A 15,785-nucleotide genomic window follows, 5' to 3' on the forward strand; every position below is an offset into this window, starting at 1 on the left:
TCCCAGCACTTTGGGGGGCCAAAGCTGGCAGATCACTTGAGGTCGGCAATTCAAGACCAGCCTAATTAACACGGAGAAACCCTGTCGCTACTAAAAATACAAAAATTAGCCAGGCCTGATGGCATATACCTGTAATCCCAGCACTTGGGAGGGGGTTAGGAGAATCGCTTGAACCCAAGAGGTGGAGGTTGCAGTGAGCAGAGATTGCACCAGCCTGGGCAACAAGAGCAAAACTCCATCTCTCTCTCTCTCTCCATATATATGTATAGATATATACATACATGTATAGATGTGTGTATATATGTATATATAAACATATATATGTAAACATATATATACACACATATATATATAAATAGAAGTATATTTCAATCAATGTAATGAACTAAAAGAATACAAAATAAAAGGAAAACTTTTATTAACTGATTTCACCAAAAAACACTACCTGTTCAACTCATGAACCTTTATGTAAGGAAAATTTAGAGAATTTTCTTACCTCAATGTGCTTTTTTCCTGAAAGTAAGATATATGAATCCATAGTCTAGATCCACTTTAGGCATGGGGCACTAATAAAGACAATAGAGTGATACATTTTATAAACTTTCTTTTCTGATTTAAATTTTCTGGCATATTTTTCATGATTTAATTTGAATCAGATTTTCCTAATTACTCACCTTTATAGCATTTCTAGCCAGTGGGGGTTGAGATGAGAAAGCTTCAATCCATCAAAATTATATACATAGCAATGGAAGAGACACTTAGGTCATTTCATCAGGAAACATTCATGCTTGTATGCAGATAGATGATGTACATGAAATTAGTCCCATTCCTCTGAAATGTTTATATATGTTTTGTGTGTTTGTTTGTTTGTTTTGAGATGGAGTTTCACTCTGTCACCCAGGCTGGAGTGCAGTGGTACAATCTCGGCTCACTGCAAACTCCACCTCCCAGGTTCACGCCATTCTCCTGCCTCAGCCTCCCAAGTAGGTGGGACTACAGGCGCCCGCCACCACGCCTGGCTAATTTTTTGTGTTTTTAGTAGAGACAGGGTTTCACCGTGTTAGCCAGGATGGTCTTGATATTCTGACCTCCGCCCGCCTTGGCCTCCCAAAGTGCTGGGATTACAGGCATGAGCCATCGTGCCCAGCCGAAATGTTTATATATTTGTAAGATGTAATTTTAATTTAGTACTATATGGTATATGTTGGTTGTATATATAGTGTATGTTCATTCACTCCATAAGCAGCAAATTGACTCCTTCCCAAGTTTTAATAGTTTTCTAATAGTTTAAATTTTTTTCCTTTAGTTTCCCAAGTAAACTAAATATCTCCAATCACTGTATTTGTTTCTTCCATCCTATTCTTCATATTATTTACTTATTTGAGACAGCGTCTCGCTGTGTTATCCAAGCTGGAGTGCAGTGGCGCCATCTCAGCTCACTGCAACCTCCGCCTCCCAAGTTCAAGCGATTCTCTTGCTTCAGCCTCCTGAGTAGCTGGGACTACAGACATGTGCCACCACATCCGGGTAATTTTTTGTATTTCTAGCAGAGACAGGGTTTCACCGTGTCAGCTAGGATGGTCTCAATCTCCTGACCTCATGATCCGCCTGCCTCGGCCTCCCAAAGTGCTGGGATTACAGGCATGAGCCATGACACCTGGCCTTTTTTTTTTTTTTTTTTTTTTTTTTTGAGACAGGGTCTTGCTCTGTCACCCAGGCTGGAGTGCATTGGCCCAATCATAGGTCACTACAACCTCCTACTCCTGAGCTCAAGCGATCCTCCTACCTGAGTCTCCCAAATAGCTGGACTATAGGTGCATGCCATCATGCTCAGCTAATTTTCTTCTTTCTCTCTTTTTTTGGTAGGGCTGGTTCTTTCTATGTTGCCCAGGCTATTCTCCAACTACTGGCCTCAAATGATCTTCCCACCTCGACTTTCCAAAATGCTGGAATTACAGACATGAGCCACCACACTGGTTTCTTCACTTTTTTTTTTTTTTTTTTGGCATTAAGTTACACAGACTACCATAATGATAAAATAATTGAAGGGAAATAGATTTTTTATTTTTATTTATCTATTTTTTTTTAGACAGGGCCTTCCTCTATTACCCAGGCTGGAGTGCAGTGGCATGATCAGGGCTCACCGCAACCTCTGCCTCCTGGGCTCAAGTGTTCCTTCCATCTCAGCTTCCCAAGTAGCTGGGACTACAGGTGCATGCTACAATGCCCAGCTAAATTTTGTTTTTATTATTTTTTCTTTTTTTAGAGACACGGTTTTGCCATGTTGCCTAGGCTGGAATACCTGCTTTTACTTAGGTAATTGTCCTCGTTTCAGTAGAAGCCTCTCACGCACCAGTTCCTCATCACACTGCTCTCCAAAACATACTTTAACCAAGAATCCTATATGTAGCAAAGCTCACATTCAAAATGAAAGGCAAAACAAAGGAGTTTCTAGGTTTAGAAATATACATATTGAGGCCGAGCATGGTGGTGCATGCCTGTAGTCCCAGCCCTACTCTGGAGGCTTAGGTAGAGACAGGGTTTCACCATGTTGACCAGGACGGTCTTGAGTTCTTGACCTCATGACCTGCCCGCCTCGGTCTCCCAAAGTACTCGGATTACAGGCGTGAGCCACCAAGCCTGGCCAGGGATTAGCTTTTTAGAAGAGGATACCAAAGGAATCCTTCCACTACAGGGCAACCAGCTGCTCCCTTGAGAGGCCCCACCCCCACATCTCAGGCTGTCCTCTGGGAGGAGTGACCCAGGATCTGACATTCACTAGACCTCCAAGAGACTTGGACTCTGTGGGCATCTTGGGACAGCCCTAGACGGTTCTGAAACCCAAGCCCAGGAAAAGATAGAGGGGTAGGCTGAAGTCATATCACCCTGCAACATTTCTAAAGGGAAACCTCAACCCAAATACATTATCAGAAGGTGTGTGTGCCTAGGGAAGATGAAGGAGAGACAGATTTTATTTCACTGAAGAGTGTCAGCAGGTTATTGTCTGCTCTCTTCACACGTGAAATGTCCATGAGCACAAACAACACTTTTAAAATGAGCCATACATCGTTAACTGACTACAAAATGGTAAACTATTGCCTCTGTTTGAAATATTGCCAGGCGGTGGGGTGGAGTGGGGAACAAAGAGTTCATAATGTTGCTGTGAATTAAGGAGAGAAAATTAGCCTGGGGAAGGCTCTGGAAACCAAGGGGTTTGCTGCCAGCCCTAGGAGGATTTAGGATGAGGGGACAGGGGTGGATTTGAGACCCTGCTGCCCACATCTCTGGAAGACTCGGAAGGGAAACGGTCACCCTTGAAAAGAAAGAAGGGACTGAGGACCACAGAGACCACAGCTCCTCCCACACACAAACCCCACACAGGAGCCTGGATTCTGCCTGGTGACCCTCTGTTGTCACCGTGCAGCCTCCTCACCGGGTTCACAGGAACTGCGAGCCAGGCTGGAGGCGAGATTGCAGTTAGATATTAACCAGGTGCCCTCAGCCCCTCTGCTTCACGGGCCGCTTTCCTGAGACTCAGGTCATAGCAGACGCTGACCGCCGGCTTCCTCATCGTGCCTGGGGATAAGATTTCTGAGAGCTGTTCAAGAGTCTCAGATCCTGAATTGCAGCGGAAAGGCTGGCGCCAACCAGGCTGAAGACCCCACAAGGGAGCCCACTCAGCAGGAGAATGCGGGTTCTTCACCTCCAGTCCCAGGAGTCACCCCTCACTTCCCCATCAACCAGCGACCCCACACCCCAGCCGCCCCTGTCCACACCCCCAAACACCCCATCCCCAAACCTCTCAGGAGGGCAGATCTGGGGTGTCCTCCCCTCTCCCGCTATTAAACTGTTTCTGCTGCAGCCCCCCAGTGCCTCGGGCCGCGGACCTGTGTGGGTCACAGCCGCACAATCTGGGGCGACGCGGCGCTGCAGACGCGGAGCTGCTCAGGGAGGGCGCCGGGGCCGCGGTCGCCTCGCAAGGAGGTGAGTAGGCGGACTCGGATCCGCAGACCCGGGAGTAGCCACGGGGAGGCTTGGGTCCGCTGGGAGACTTGGGTCCCGTCACAGCCGGTTCCGGCCAGCCCCCCCCTCCCCAGCCTAGGGACGCTTGACCACGCACACTCATTTCCAGGCTTCCGCGGTATCCTGAGCCCTCTCCGCCTCCCACAGCCAGGTCCAGTGGGACACAGACTGCTATATAACTAACAGGGGCAGATCTCAGCTAGACCCGGGAACTGGAGTGCAGGGATGCGGCTTCCTCCCTGCGCTGTGACCTGACCCCTCCCAGGGCACCTTTGTATTGAACCCGAATTTCCTTTCTGTACGCAATGGTGCCTTTCAGGTTCTTCCTCCTGGACAGGGACTCACAAATTCGTGCAGGGAGTTCCAGACCCATTGTCCAGTGGGAGCCCAGGCCGCACAGGCCACACTGCAGCAGAAGGGAGTGTGGAGTCCTAATTAGGGAGGCGGAGCCGGGCTGACAGGAGCAGGGAAAACAAAAAGAGAAAGCAGGTAAGCTCTAAGTTTGCCTTTCTTCATGGTCCAAGACACATAGCCTGCCTGTGCAAACGACTCACAATCTTCCTCCGCCCAGCTATCACCAGACACCTCAGCTGATAGAAAATTGCAACCTTGCAAGGTTGCAGTTAGCTCACTGCAACCTTGGCATTATCAGTACTGCGCAAAGCCCTCTTCAGCTCACAGCACAAGCACCGTTCTGTAAAATCCCCAGCAAGCCTTTGTTTCCTGGCAGTCAACTCCTTTCTTGCTGACTTGCCTCTTGCATCCTTGCAAAATATTTTTCTGCTTTCACTAATGAACCTGCCTTTCTTTATCTACAACGGTTTGGGTAAATTCTTTTTACTGCCTGTGTGGCACTGGCCCCAGATATTCGCCACCAGTGACAGGAAGGGCCAATGTCCTCCAGGCATCAGAAATGTGGGATGAGGCTGCTGGCAACACGCCTAGGCCTTTCTCCGACCTTATTTCTCAATCTACTAATTTTCAACTCTGAAAATAAAAACATGCCAACAACAAAATAAAATTGTTAAATGTACAGAAAAACTGGAATTATATGGCAGCAATTTCCTATAAGGAATCAAAAAAGAACAGAAAAAAAAAAAAAACAGGAACTAGCTCAGATAAGTAGCCTGCAGCACTTACATTTCACAGGCAAATCCCCATTTAGGAGGCGAAATATATTCCCAAGCTTGGGAGTGTAAATGGAAAAGTGATAGAGGAAGATCTCATCGATTTAGAGGTTTCTTTTGACAAGGCTGAGGATGCCTCAGGAAAAGAAAAACACAAGTCGCAGTCACAGTAGATCTGTGTCTTGTGCTTTTTCCAGAGAGGGTTTTGGGACTTAAATATTTAAAGAGGAAAGCAAGGGCAGGAGGGGAAGGAGAACAGGAAAAAAAAAAAAAAAAAAGGTGGGAGTAGGCCAGGCGTGGTGGCTCATGCCTGTAATCCCAGCACTTTGGGAGGCCGAGGTGGGAGGATCAAGAGGTCAAGAGATCGAGACCATGTTGGCCAACATGGTGAAACCCCATCTCTACTAAAAATACAAAAATTAGCTAGGCGTGGTGGCACGTGCTTGTAGTCCCAGCTACTCAGGAGGTTGAGGCACGAGAATCGCTTGAACCCGGGAGGTGGAGATTGCAGTGAGCCGAGACCGTACCACCGCACTCCAGCCTTGCAACAGAGCAAGACTCCATCTCAAAAAAAAAAGAAAAAAAAAGGTGGGGGTACGCAATTGGTCACATTCATCTGAGGCTCTGATTAGTGCTTTGTGGACCTACATTGTACATGTGGAAAGAAAGAGATGGAGGAGGAGTCACTTTTGCATTCATCACATGCTCATATTTACTTTTTACAGAAGATTAAAGTCAGCATGTGAAATTGTATCTATCTGAGAACAAGAAAGGTAGTTTCTGTGTGACTCATTTCCCAACCTTAACTTTCCCTTTGGCATAATGAGGTTTGGGTCCTGAGATTCTGTTTTCCTTTCACAGAAAGCCAGACTCTGACTACTGTAATGGAGTCTCCGAGTGGATCAGAACCTGCTGATGAAACAGGGACACTTAAAGGTTTAATGCTGGGAGCTCACCATGCCCTCCTGTTTTCTCTCCAGGGTGTGGAAACACTCTCTCCTTCAAGATCTTCATTTCCACCAGCAGGAAACTCACCTAAAGTCAGTTTAAGGTACTGACCTACATAGACTGTCAAATTCCTAACCTCTTTCTCCACAAGGCAATCCAATGGGTCTTTGTCAAAGTCTGACCTTCACAGATTTTCCTGATATCTAGAAATTACAGTCTGACTCCATTGACTCTGTGCATGCCCAAACCAACACACCTGAGCATGCTGAGACCTCCTGTATTTACAAAATATGGTCAGGTTAAAATACTCTGTCTGGGCCAGGCGCGGTGGCTCATGCCTGTAATCCTAGCACTTTGGGAGGTCTAGGCGGGCGGATCACCTGAGGTCAGGAGTTTGAGACCAGGCTAACCAACATGGAGCAACCCCATCTCAACTGAAAATACAAACTTAGCCAGTCATGGTGGCACGTGCCTGTAATCCCAGCTACTCGGGAGGAGAATTGCTTGAACCTGGGAGGCGGAGGTTGCAGTGAGCCGAGATTGTGCCATTGCACTCCAGCCTGGGCAACATGAGCAAAACTCTGTCTCAAAAAAAAAAAAAAAAATTCTGTCTATATTCTCAATAAGCAGGTAGTGTGACAGGTTAGGGAGGACAGAAAAAAATAAAACTGGATGTAGAACTTACCCATGATATCACAGCCTTATGCTGGAAGATGGCAGTTTCTTTTTCTTTTCTTTTTTTTTTTGAGACAGGGTCTCATTCCCTCACCTAGGCTGGAAGGCAGTGGTATGATCCTGGCTCATTGCAGCCTTGACCTCTGAAGCACAGGTGATCCTCCCACTTCAGCCTCCTGAGTAGCTGGGACTACAGGTGCCTGCCACCACACCCAGCTAATTTTTCGTATTTTTTGTAGAGCCGGGGTTTTGCCATGTTACCCAGGATGGTCTCAAACTCTTGGACTCAAGGGATCCACCCACCTCGGCCTCCCAAGGTGCTGGGATTACAGGCGTGAACCACTACGCCCAGCCTGGAAGATGGTTTCTAATGAATTTAATTCAATGATTTAGAGAGCCAAAGATGGATTCACCCGGTGCCAGTTAGACTGCTCAAAAGGGAAAGCTATTTATACAATGCACAACTGTCCAGAAAACGATCCCAAGGCACCCAGATTTACAACCTCAGAAAGGACAGAACCCCCTAGGTGCATCTACATGTGAATCTCCATCCAGCTTTCAAGGGCTCTGCAGCTTCTCAGAATCCACACTCCTGGGGCTGTTCTGAGCAGCTTGAGGCCACCAGCAGGGAAGGGAGGGCTGCCCAGGAAACCCTAAAGGGAGCTCCATTTCCCTCCCTTTGCAGGCTCCAAACTGGTCTCAATATGGAGTCACTGGCCTCAGGTTCTGCTGCCCACTCCAGGTAGCTGGGGTTCAGACAGCAATACCCCAAAAATAAGGCCTCAGAAGCAGGACAGAAGCAAAAGTTTTTCTCTGAATCTCTCCTACCCTCCTGTCTCTCAGTCCCATTCTCCTCAGAGGCTAGCCATAGAAACTAGAATCCCTCTTCCCCAGGATGGGTCATAGAAATTGGAACCCCTAGGCCGGGCATGGTGACTCACTCCTGTAATCCCAGCACTTTGGGAGGCAGAGGCGGGCAAATCACCTAAGGTCGGGAGTTTGAGACGAGGCAGGTGAACATGGAGAAACACCGTATCTATTAAAAATACAAAATTAGTTGGGTGTGGTGGCACACGCCTGTAATCCCAGCTACTCGGGAGGCTGAAGCAGGAGAATCGCTCGAACTGGGGAGGCGGAGGTTGCAGTGAGCCGAGATAGCGCCATTGCACTCCAGCCTGGACAAGAGCAAAACTCTGTCTCCAAAAAAAAAAAAAAAAAAAAAGAAATTGGAACCCCCTTTCCCCAAAGCTGGCCATAACTCCTAAACATATTATTCTAACTTTCCTTCTGCCATTCTATGTAAAAATTGGGCATAATTTATCTGGCCTATGTTGTTTGACTGTAGGTCATAAGACCCCTATTCCAGAAAGGGTCTTGCCCCATACCCAGAATGCAGGAATGTATGCTCAGAAAGCCCAAGAAGAATCTAGGCACGCAGGCCTTGCTGGGTTCCCCTACTTAGTTAACTAGCATTAAATCATACCATTTTTGTCCAATCATTTTTTTTTTTTCTTTTGAGACGGAGTCTTGCTCTGTCGCCCATGCTGGAGTGCAGTGGCACGATCTCGGCTCACTGCAACCTCCACCTCCCTGGTTCAAGTGATTCTCTTGCCTCAGCCTCCCAAGTAGCTGGGACTACAGATGCCCGCCACCATGCCCAGCTAATTTTTGTATTTTTAGTAGAGACAGGGTTTCACTATGTTGGCCAGGCTGGTCTCAAACTCCTGACCTCGTGATCTGCCCATCTCGGCCTCCCAAAGTGCTGGGATTATAGGCGTGAACCACCGTGCCCAGCCTTGTCCAACCATATTTCTATATGGCTGTCCATACTTTGCTAAACATAAGAACAAATATGTACAATTTCCCCTGCATCTCTGGGTCTTCATTCTGAAAGCTCCTGTGTATACACAACGAATACATTCTGTATGCCTTTTTTTGAATTCATCTTCCTTTTGTTAATCGATTTTTCAGAAAACATGACAAGCTAAAGGGGAACTTTGCCCATGGCCCCTGCAAGGTTATTCACCTGCCTCTTACCAACACTAGGAAGTTAAATGAGACAAAGACCCTCAATCCCGCTGTTTGAATAAGAAACCAGCAGAGTCCCAGGTTTCCTCTTATGTTTATATGTAAAATAGAGGAAGAAAACTCTAAAAGATCTTATATGCATTTAAAAAGTAGGCTGGGCCAGGCACAGTGGCTCACGCCTGTAATCCCAGCACTTTGGCAGACCAAGGTGGGCGGATCACCTGACGTCAGGAGTTCGAGACCAGCCTGGCCAACATGGCGAAACCCCATCTCTACTAAAAATACAAAAATTAGGCTGGGCACAGTGGCTCATGCCTGTAATCCCAGCACTTTGGAAAGCCGAGGAGGGCGGATCACCTGAGGTCTGGAGCCTGACCAACATGGAGAAACCGTCTCTACTAAAAATACAAAATTAGCCGGGTGTGGTGGCACAAGCCTGTAATCCCAGCTACTTGGGAATGCTGAGGCAGGAGAATCGCTTGAACCCGGGAGGCAGAGGTTGTGGTGAGCAGAGATCGTGCCACTGCACTCCAGCCTGGGCAACAAGAGCGAAACTCCATCTTAAAAAAAAAAAAATTAGTCAGGTGTGGTGGCGTGCGCCTGTAATCCCAGCTACTTGGTAGGCTGAGGCACGAGAATTGCTTGAACCTGGCAGGTGGAGGTTGCAGTGAGCCAAGACTGTGCCACTGCACTCCAGCCTGGGCAACACAGTGAGACTCTGTCTCAAAAAACAAATAAACAAACCTGGGAAATAATTGTTCCTTTGAGAAAACAAACATGCTAGCAAACTATTATTTTATTGGTAACAAAGTTATGTAAAACACTAATCAAACATAAGCTCTCTCCTTTTTCCTGTATCTCAGCAGCTCCCTGACCTTCACAATTTGTGGTTCTCAGCATGAGCATGTGCTCTATGCCTCAACCCCATCCCCTTCACCAGTGACCCATCCAATCATTTCTGCAGCTAAACCCTAAGCACTGTGTAAATACCTTTTCCTTGTAAGCAGTCCAACTGGCCCAGGTTGAATCCACTTGTGGCTCTCTCATGTCCGTGTCCCTTGATTTGAATAATTCATTTGAAATCATCTTCCAATATAGGCTGTAGTATCTTGGGTAAAGACCGCCATCTATTTTATTTGCTTCTGTTCTCCCTAACCTGTGTCACCACCTGCTCACTGAGGGTACAGTCAGAATATTCTAAGCTGACCATCACCCTGCTGTAAATACTGGAGGTCTCGGCCAGGTGAGGTGGCTCATGGCTATAATCCCAGCACTTTGAGAGGCTGAGGCAGGCGGATCACAAGGTCAAGAGATCGAGACCATCCTGGCTAACATGCTGAAACTCCGTCTCTACTAAAAATACAAAAAATTAGCCGGGCGTGGTGGCGGGCGCCTGTAGTCCCAGCTACTCGGGAGACTGAGACAAGAGAATCCCTTGAACCCGGGAGGCGGAGCTTGCAGTGAGGCGAGATTGCATCACTGCACTCCAGCCTGGGTGACAAAGTGAGACTCCGTCTCAAAAAAATAAAATATAAAAAATAAAATAAAATAAATAAAATAAAAAATACTGGTCTCAGCACAACCCTGGGAAGTCCACACCCTAGAAAGAATGTGTGAATATTAATCCCACCCTTACTACAACATGAAACTTTTTATTTTTCTTACTGGAAAATGGCTAAAAACAGTTTATTGGAGGACTTTTTTTATTTTTATTTTATTTTATTTTATTTTTTTTTTGAGACGGAGTCTCGCTGTGTCTCCCAGGCTGGAGTGCAGTGGCGTGATCTCGGCTCACTGCAAGCTCCGCCTCCCGGGTTCACGCCATTCTCCCGCCTCAGCCTCCCAAGTAGCTGAGACTACAGGCGCCCGCCACCACGCCCGGCTAGTTTTTTTTTGTATTTTTAGTAGAGACGGGGTTTCACCATGTTAGCCAGGATAGTCTCGATCTCCTGACCTCGTGATCCACCCGCCTCGGCCTCCCAAAGTGCTGGGATTACAGGCTTGAGCCACCGCGCCCGGCCGACTTTTTTTATTTTTAAAGAGCTGGGGTCTCACTCCGTGGCCCAGGCTGGAGTGCAGTGGTGTCATCACAGCTTACCGTAACCTGAAACTCCTGGGGTCAAGTGATTTTCCCAGCTCAGCCTTCCAAACAGCTGGAGGACTTTTATACAGGAGAATATAGATAGAAGTAAAGGAAACTCAGTTTGGTTTCGTGACATAGATGACCACTCTCCCATCTTTAAATACCCTCTCCTGGAGGATTCCGGGAAGGGACACCCAATTCATTCTCCTCCTAAGTCACTGGCCTGCCCAGTCTATTGCAGGCTGCTCCTCCTGCTAACCTCGGAGGTGGACAGTCATTGGTCTCCTGAGCATTTGTCTTCTGCTATACTTTGCCCCTTACCCTGAAACAAGGTGGCCTCGGCTAGACCCAGAGCGTCAAATAGCATCCATATGATAATGTTCTCAAAATTTCATTGAGATCTTTCTCTCAGGCTCCAGATCCAATACTCTGGTCAACACTTCGCTTGTTTGACTCAAACATGCCATGAGTGATTACAAAACATAACCCTTCATTTCCCCTACAATCATCTCCCCTGGCCTCGCTCCTCTGAGTGAGGGGCAGCACCCAGGGGCTCTGAAAATAAGACTCATAGTTGACTCTCTTCTCTCCTTTGCTCCATCAGAAATCCTTTGGGAGCTGCCCCTGCCTGTGTAAATCCTAGTCAACCTTCAGGTTTGGTTTGGTTTTGTTTTGTTTTTAGACGAAGTCTCACTCTTTCGCCCAGGCTGGAGTCCAGTGGCGTGATCTCAGCTCACTGAAACCTCCACCTCCCAGATTCAAGCCATTCTCCTGCCTCAGCCTCCCATGTAGCTGGGATTACAAGCATGTGCAACCATGCCTGGCTAAGTTTTGTATTTTTTAGTAGGAACAGGGTTTCACCATGTTGGCCAGGTTGGTCTGGTCTGGAATTCTGGACCTCAAGTGATCAGCCCACCTCAGCCTCCCAAAGTGTTGGAATTATAGGTGTGAGCCATCGCACCCGGCCACCTTCAGGCTTTGAGAATTAGTCCCACTGGGGAAGCCTCCCGTAACCTCTCAGACTAGTGTGAGAACCCTTTCTACCATCATATTTTAGAGCCACACACTCTTCTCTACTGCACTGAAGACAATCACCACTGATCCTCTGTTTATATCCAGAACTGCTAAATAGTGGGATTGATGGGGCCTTTCCCCACCCTGGAACCTGGCTCCAAAAACACAGCTTGGGTTCATAACTAGACTTCTCAATACACAACCTTCTGTCGATATCCGCTAACATTACCCTAACACACGCCAGCACAACCTCTCTTGAAACTACAACTACAGCTTTTAAGCTGGTCTCCCAGATCCCCTCTACCATCTATTCTCTGCCCACCAGTAGGAGTAAGCTTCTTCAAACACAAACCAAACATCACCTCTCTGCTCAAAATCCTATAAAAGGCTGGGTGCGATGGCTCATGCCTATAATCCCAGCACTTTAGGAGGCCGAGATGGGCGGATCACAAGGTCAGGAGTTCGAGACCAGCCTGGCCAATACGGTGAAACCCCCGTCTCTACTAAAAATACAAAAATTAGCCGGGAATGGTGACAGACACCTGTAGTGCCAGCTACTCTGGAAGCTGAAGCAGGAGAATCACTTGAATCCAGGAGGCGGAGGTTGCAGTGAGCCGAGATCGCGCCATTGCACTCCAACCTGGATGACAGAGTGAGACTCTGTCTCAAAAAAAAAAAAAAAAAAAAAAAGTGTAACCTATCTTTAAAAGTATAACTTATCCTGGCCGGGCGCGGTGGCTCACGCCTGTAATCCCAGCACTTTGGGAGGCCGAGGCGGGCGGATCACAAGGTCAGGAGATCGAGACCACGGTGAAACCCCGTCTCTACTAAAAATACAAAAAATTAGCCGGGCGCGGTGGCGGGCGCCTGTAGTCCCAGCTACTCAGGAGGCTGAGGCAGGAGAATGGCGTAAACCCAGGAGGCGGAGCTTGCAGTGAGCCGAGATCGCGCCACTGCACTCCAGCCTGGGCGACAGAGCGAGACTCCGTCTCAAAAAAAAAAAAAAGTATAACTTATCCTATAAAACTGTAACCTTACTGCCTATCTAACCATGTCTTTTATTACCTCCGCACTCTAACTATGTTCCATGGACTAACACGATGACACGTGGGAGAGAGTTAGAAATGCGGACTCTCACACTCCGTCCCTAACCTGCTGAACCAGAAGCTGAATTTGAAGATCCATACTTCCCTGTGAAATTTCAGAAGTGCGTCTTACAAGTTTCCCCCTTAACCTGACCCAGCCATAAGGGTACTGCATATTCCTCACCACTGGGATATTTGAATTAACAGAACATCTCAGGTAGGGGCAGCAAGGGGCTGGGGCTGGAACTGGGAGAGGAGACAAGTGAGACATCCTTAAGAAGATGATGTGGTCAGGGCGAGGCCGCCTTCCCAGCACTGGTATGGCCTGGCCCACTGCTCCTGAGGTGCAGGAATGGCCATTCACGGGAACTGATCAGGAGGATGCATGTGTGGTCAGCAGCGTGCTGAGGCTGTAGCACTTGCACATGGCAACCAATGTGCTCAGTCTGGGATTCAGGGAAGCGTGTGCACTAGCAGGCAGCAAAAGGGTCCCCCTTGTCAGTCAGCCCATCCTGCTCGGGGATGGGTTGAAAGTGATGGAGAAGAAGGGTTTTCTTTGCTCCAAGAGGCCAGTGGTAAAGTCACAACAAATACCAACATGTCATGTTTCATAAGCTCTTTAGTATACAGCAATTTTAAAACCATCTAAGAATTAAACATATCTCTGGGCACAGTGGCTCACACTTGCAATCCCAGCACTTTCAGAGGCTGAGGTTGGAGGATTGCTTGAGGCCAGGAGCGAGGGGCCAGCCTGGGCAACATAGTGAGACCTCTATCTCTAAAAAAAAAAAGAAAAAATTAGCAAGGTGTGGCAGGGTGTGTCTCTAGTTCCAGTTACTTGGGAGGCTGAGGCAAGAGGATGCCTTGAGCCCAGGTTCGAGGTTCCAGTGAGCTATGATCATGCCACTGCACTCTATCCTGGTGACAAAGTGAGACCCTATCTCTAAACAGAAAAATAAAAGAAGAGGCAATTAAAACTATTTGTCTATTAGAAATGCACTTCAGGCCGGGCGCGGTGGCTCACGCCTGTAATCCCAGCACTTTGGGAGGCCGAGACGGGCGGATCACGAGGTCAGGAGATCGAGACCATCCTGGCTAACACGGTGAAACCCCGTCTCTACTAAAAAATACAAAAAACTAGCCGGGCGAGGTGGCGGGCGCCTGTAGTCCCAGCTACTCGGGAGGCTGAGGCAGGAGAATGGCGTGAACCCGGGAGGCGGAGCTTGCAGTGAGCAGAGATCGTGCCACTGCACTCCAGCCTGGGTGACAGAGCGAGACTCCGTCTCAAAAAAAAAAAAAAAAAGAAATGCACTTCAATGCTGGGTGCGGTGGCTCACGCCTGTAATACCAACACTTTGGGAGGCCAAGGCGAGTGGATTACCTGAGGTCACGAGTTCAAGACCAGCCTGGCCAACATGGTGAAACCTCGTCTCTACTAAAACTACAAAAATTAGCTGGGCGTGGGGGCAGGCACCTGTAATCCCAGCTACTCGGGAGGCTGAAGCAGGAGAATTGCTTGAACCCGGGAGGTGGAGGTTGCAGTGAGCCAAGATCACGCCACTGTACTCCAGCCTGGGCAACAGAGTGAGACTCCATCTCAAAAAAAAAAAAAAAAAAGAAAGAAATATGTAAATATTTTTTATTTTTACAGACAGGATCTCATTCTGTTGCCCATGCTAGAGTGCACTGATGTGATTTGACTCATTGGAACCTCAGCCTCCCAGGCTCAAGCGATCCTCCCACCTTAGCCTCCCTAGTAGCTGGGACTACAGGTACATGCCACCACACTCAGCTAATCTGTGTATCTTTTGTAGAGACAGGGTTTTGCGATGTTACCCAGGCTGGCCTCTAACTCCTGGGCTCAAGTGATCCACCTCCCTTGGACTCCTTAAGTGCTAGGATTACAGATGTGAGTCACTGTGCCTAACCCAAATACGTCTTTTTTAAAAAGGGACTTGCCATGTGTGGATTTAGGTATGCCCAGGGGGTGGTGGCACCAATCTCCTGCACATATTAGGGGATAACTGTATTTGAAAAAAACTGAGGCTAATTAAGGCTTTACTATGTGTTTACATTCATAGGGTTTATCTCCAATGAGAATTATTTCTATCTGAAATGAAATAACATTAAAGAATATTTTCCCACATTTCACACATTTATAGAGTATCTCTCCAGTGAGTCCTTTTATGTCTACGCAAGGACCTGAGAAAATTCAATGCTTTTCTACATTTCTTACATTCATATGACTTCTCTCCAGAGTTAATCCTTTCATGTATTTTTTTTTTTTTGAGACAGGGTCTGGCTCTGTTGCCCAGGCTGGAGTGCAGTGCATCTTGGCTCACTGCTACCCCCACCCCTTGGGTTCAAGAGATCTTCCCACCCCAGCCTCCCAAGTAGCTGGGACTACAGGTGCATACAACCACATCTGCTAATTTTTCTATTTTTTGTAGGGACAGAGTTTCACCATTTTGCCCAGGCTAGTCTCAACTTCCTGAGGTCAAGCGATCTGCCCACCCAAAGTGCTGGGATTACAGGCGTGAGCCACTGTGTCCAGCCTCATGTACTTTTAAGTTACCAAAATGACTGAAGGCTTCAAAATGACCAAAGGGAATGGCTTCCTTACATATTTTACACTCACAGGGTTTTTCTGCTCTGTGAGTTGTTATATATTGACAATGGTATTTTTAAAAAATTGATTGCGTTTCCCACATTCCTTACATTCATATAGTATCTCTCCAGTGTGAGTTGTTTCATGATTTTGAAAGGAATAAAAATTATGAAAGGCTTTCCCACATTTACATT

The 15,785-nt window shown here is 47.4% G+C and overlaps 1 long non-coding RNA gene across 1 annotated transcript; it reads left to right on the top strand.

Moving 5' to 3' along the window:
* The first annotated feature begins 3,516 nt into the window (after positions 1 to 3,516).
* Positions 3,517 to 4,562, top strand: LOC144336698 (uncharacterized). The gene is made up of 2 exons (XR_013409020.1): positions 3,517 to 3,984; positions 4,343 to 4,562. It is a non-coding gene; the product is annotated as an uncharacterized LOC144336698 (long non-coding RNA).
* Positions 4,563 to 15,785: the final 11,223 nt, after the last annotated feature.

The sequence above is a fragment of the Macaca mulatta genome, chromosome 19 (genome assembly GCF_049350105.2).
Source record: "Macaca mulatta isolate MMU2019108-1 chromosome 19, T2T-MMU8v2.0, whole genome shotgun sequence".
NCBI classification, from domain to species: Eukaryota; Metazoa; Chordata; class Mammalia; order Primates; family Cercopithecidae; genus Macaca; species Macaca mulatta.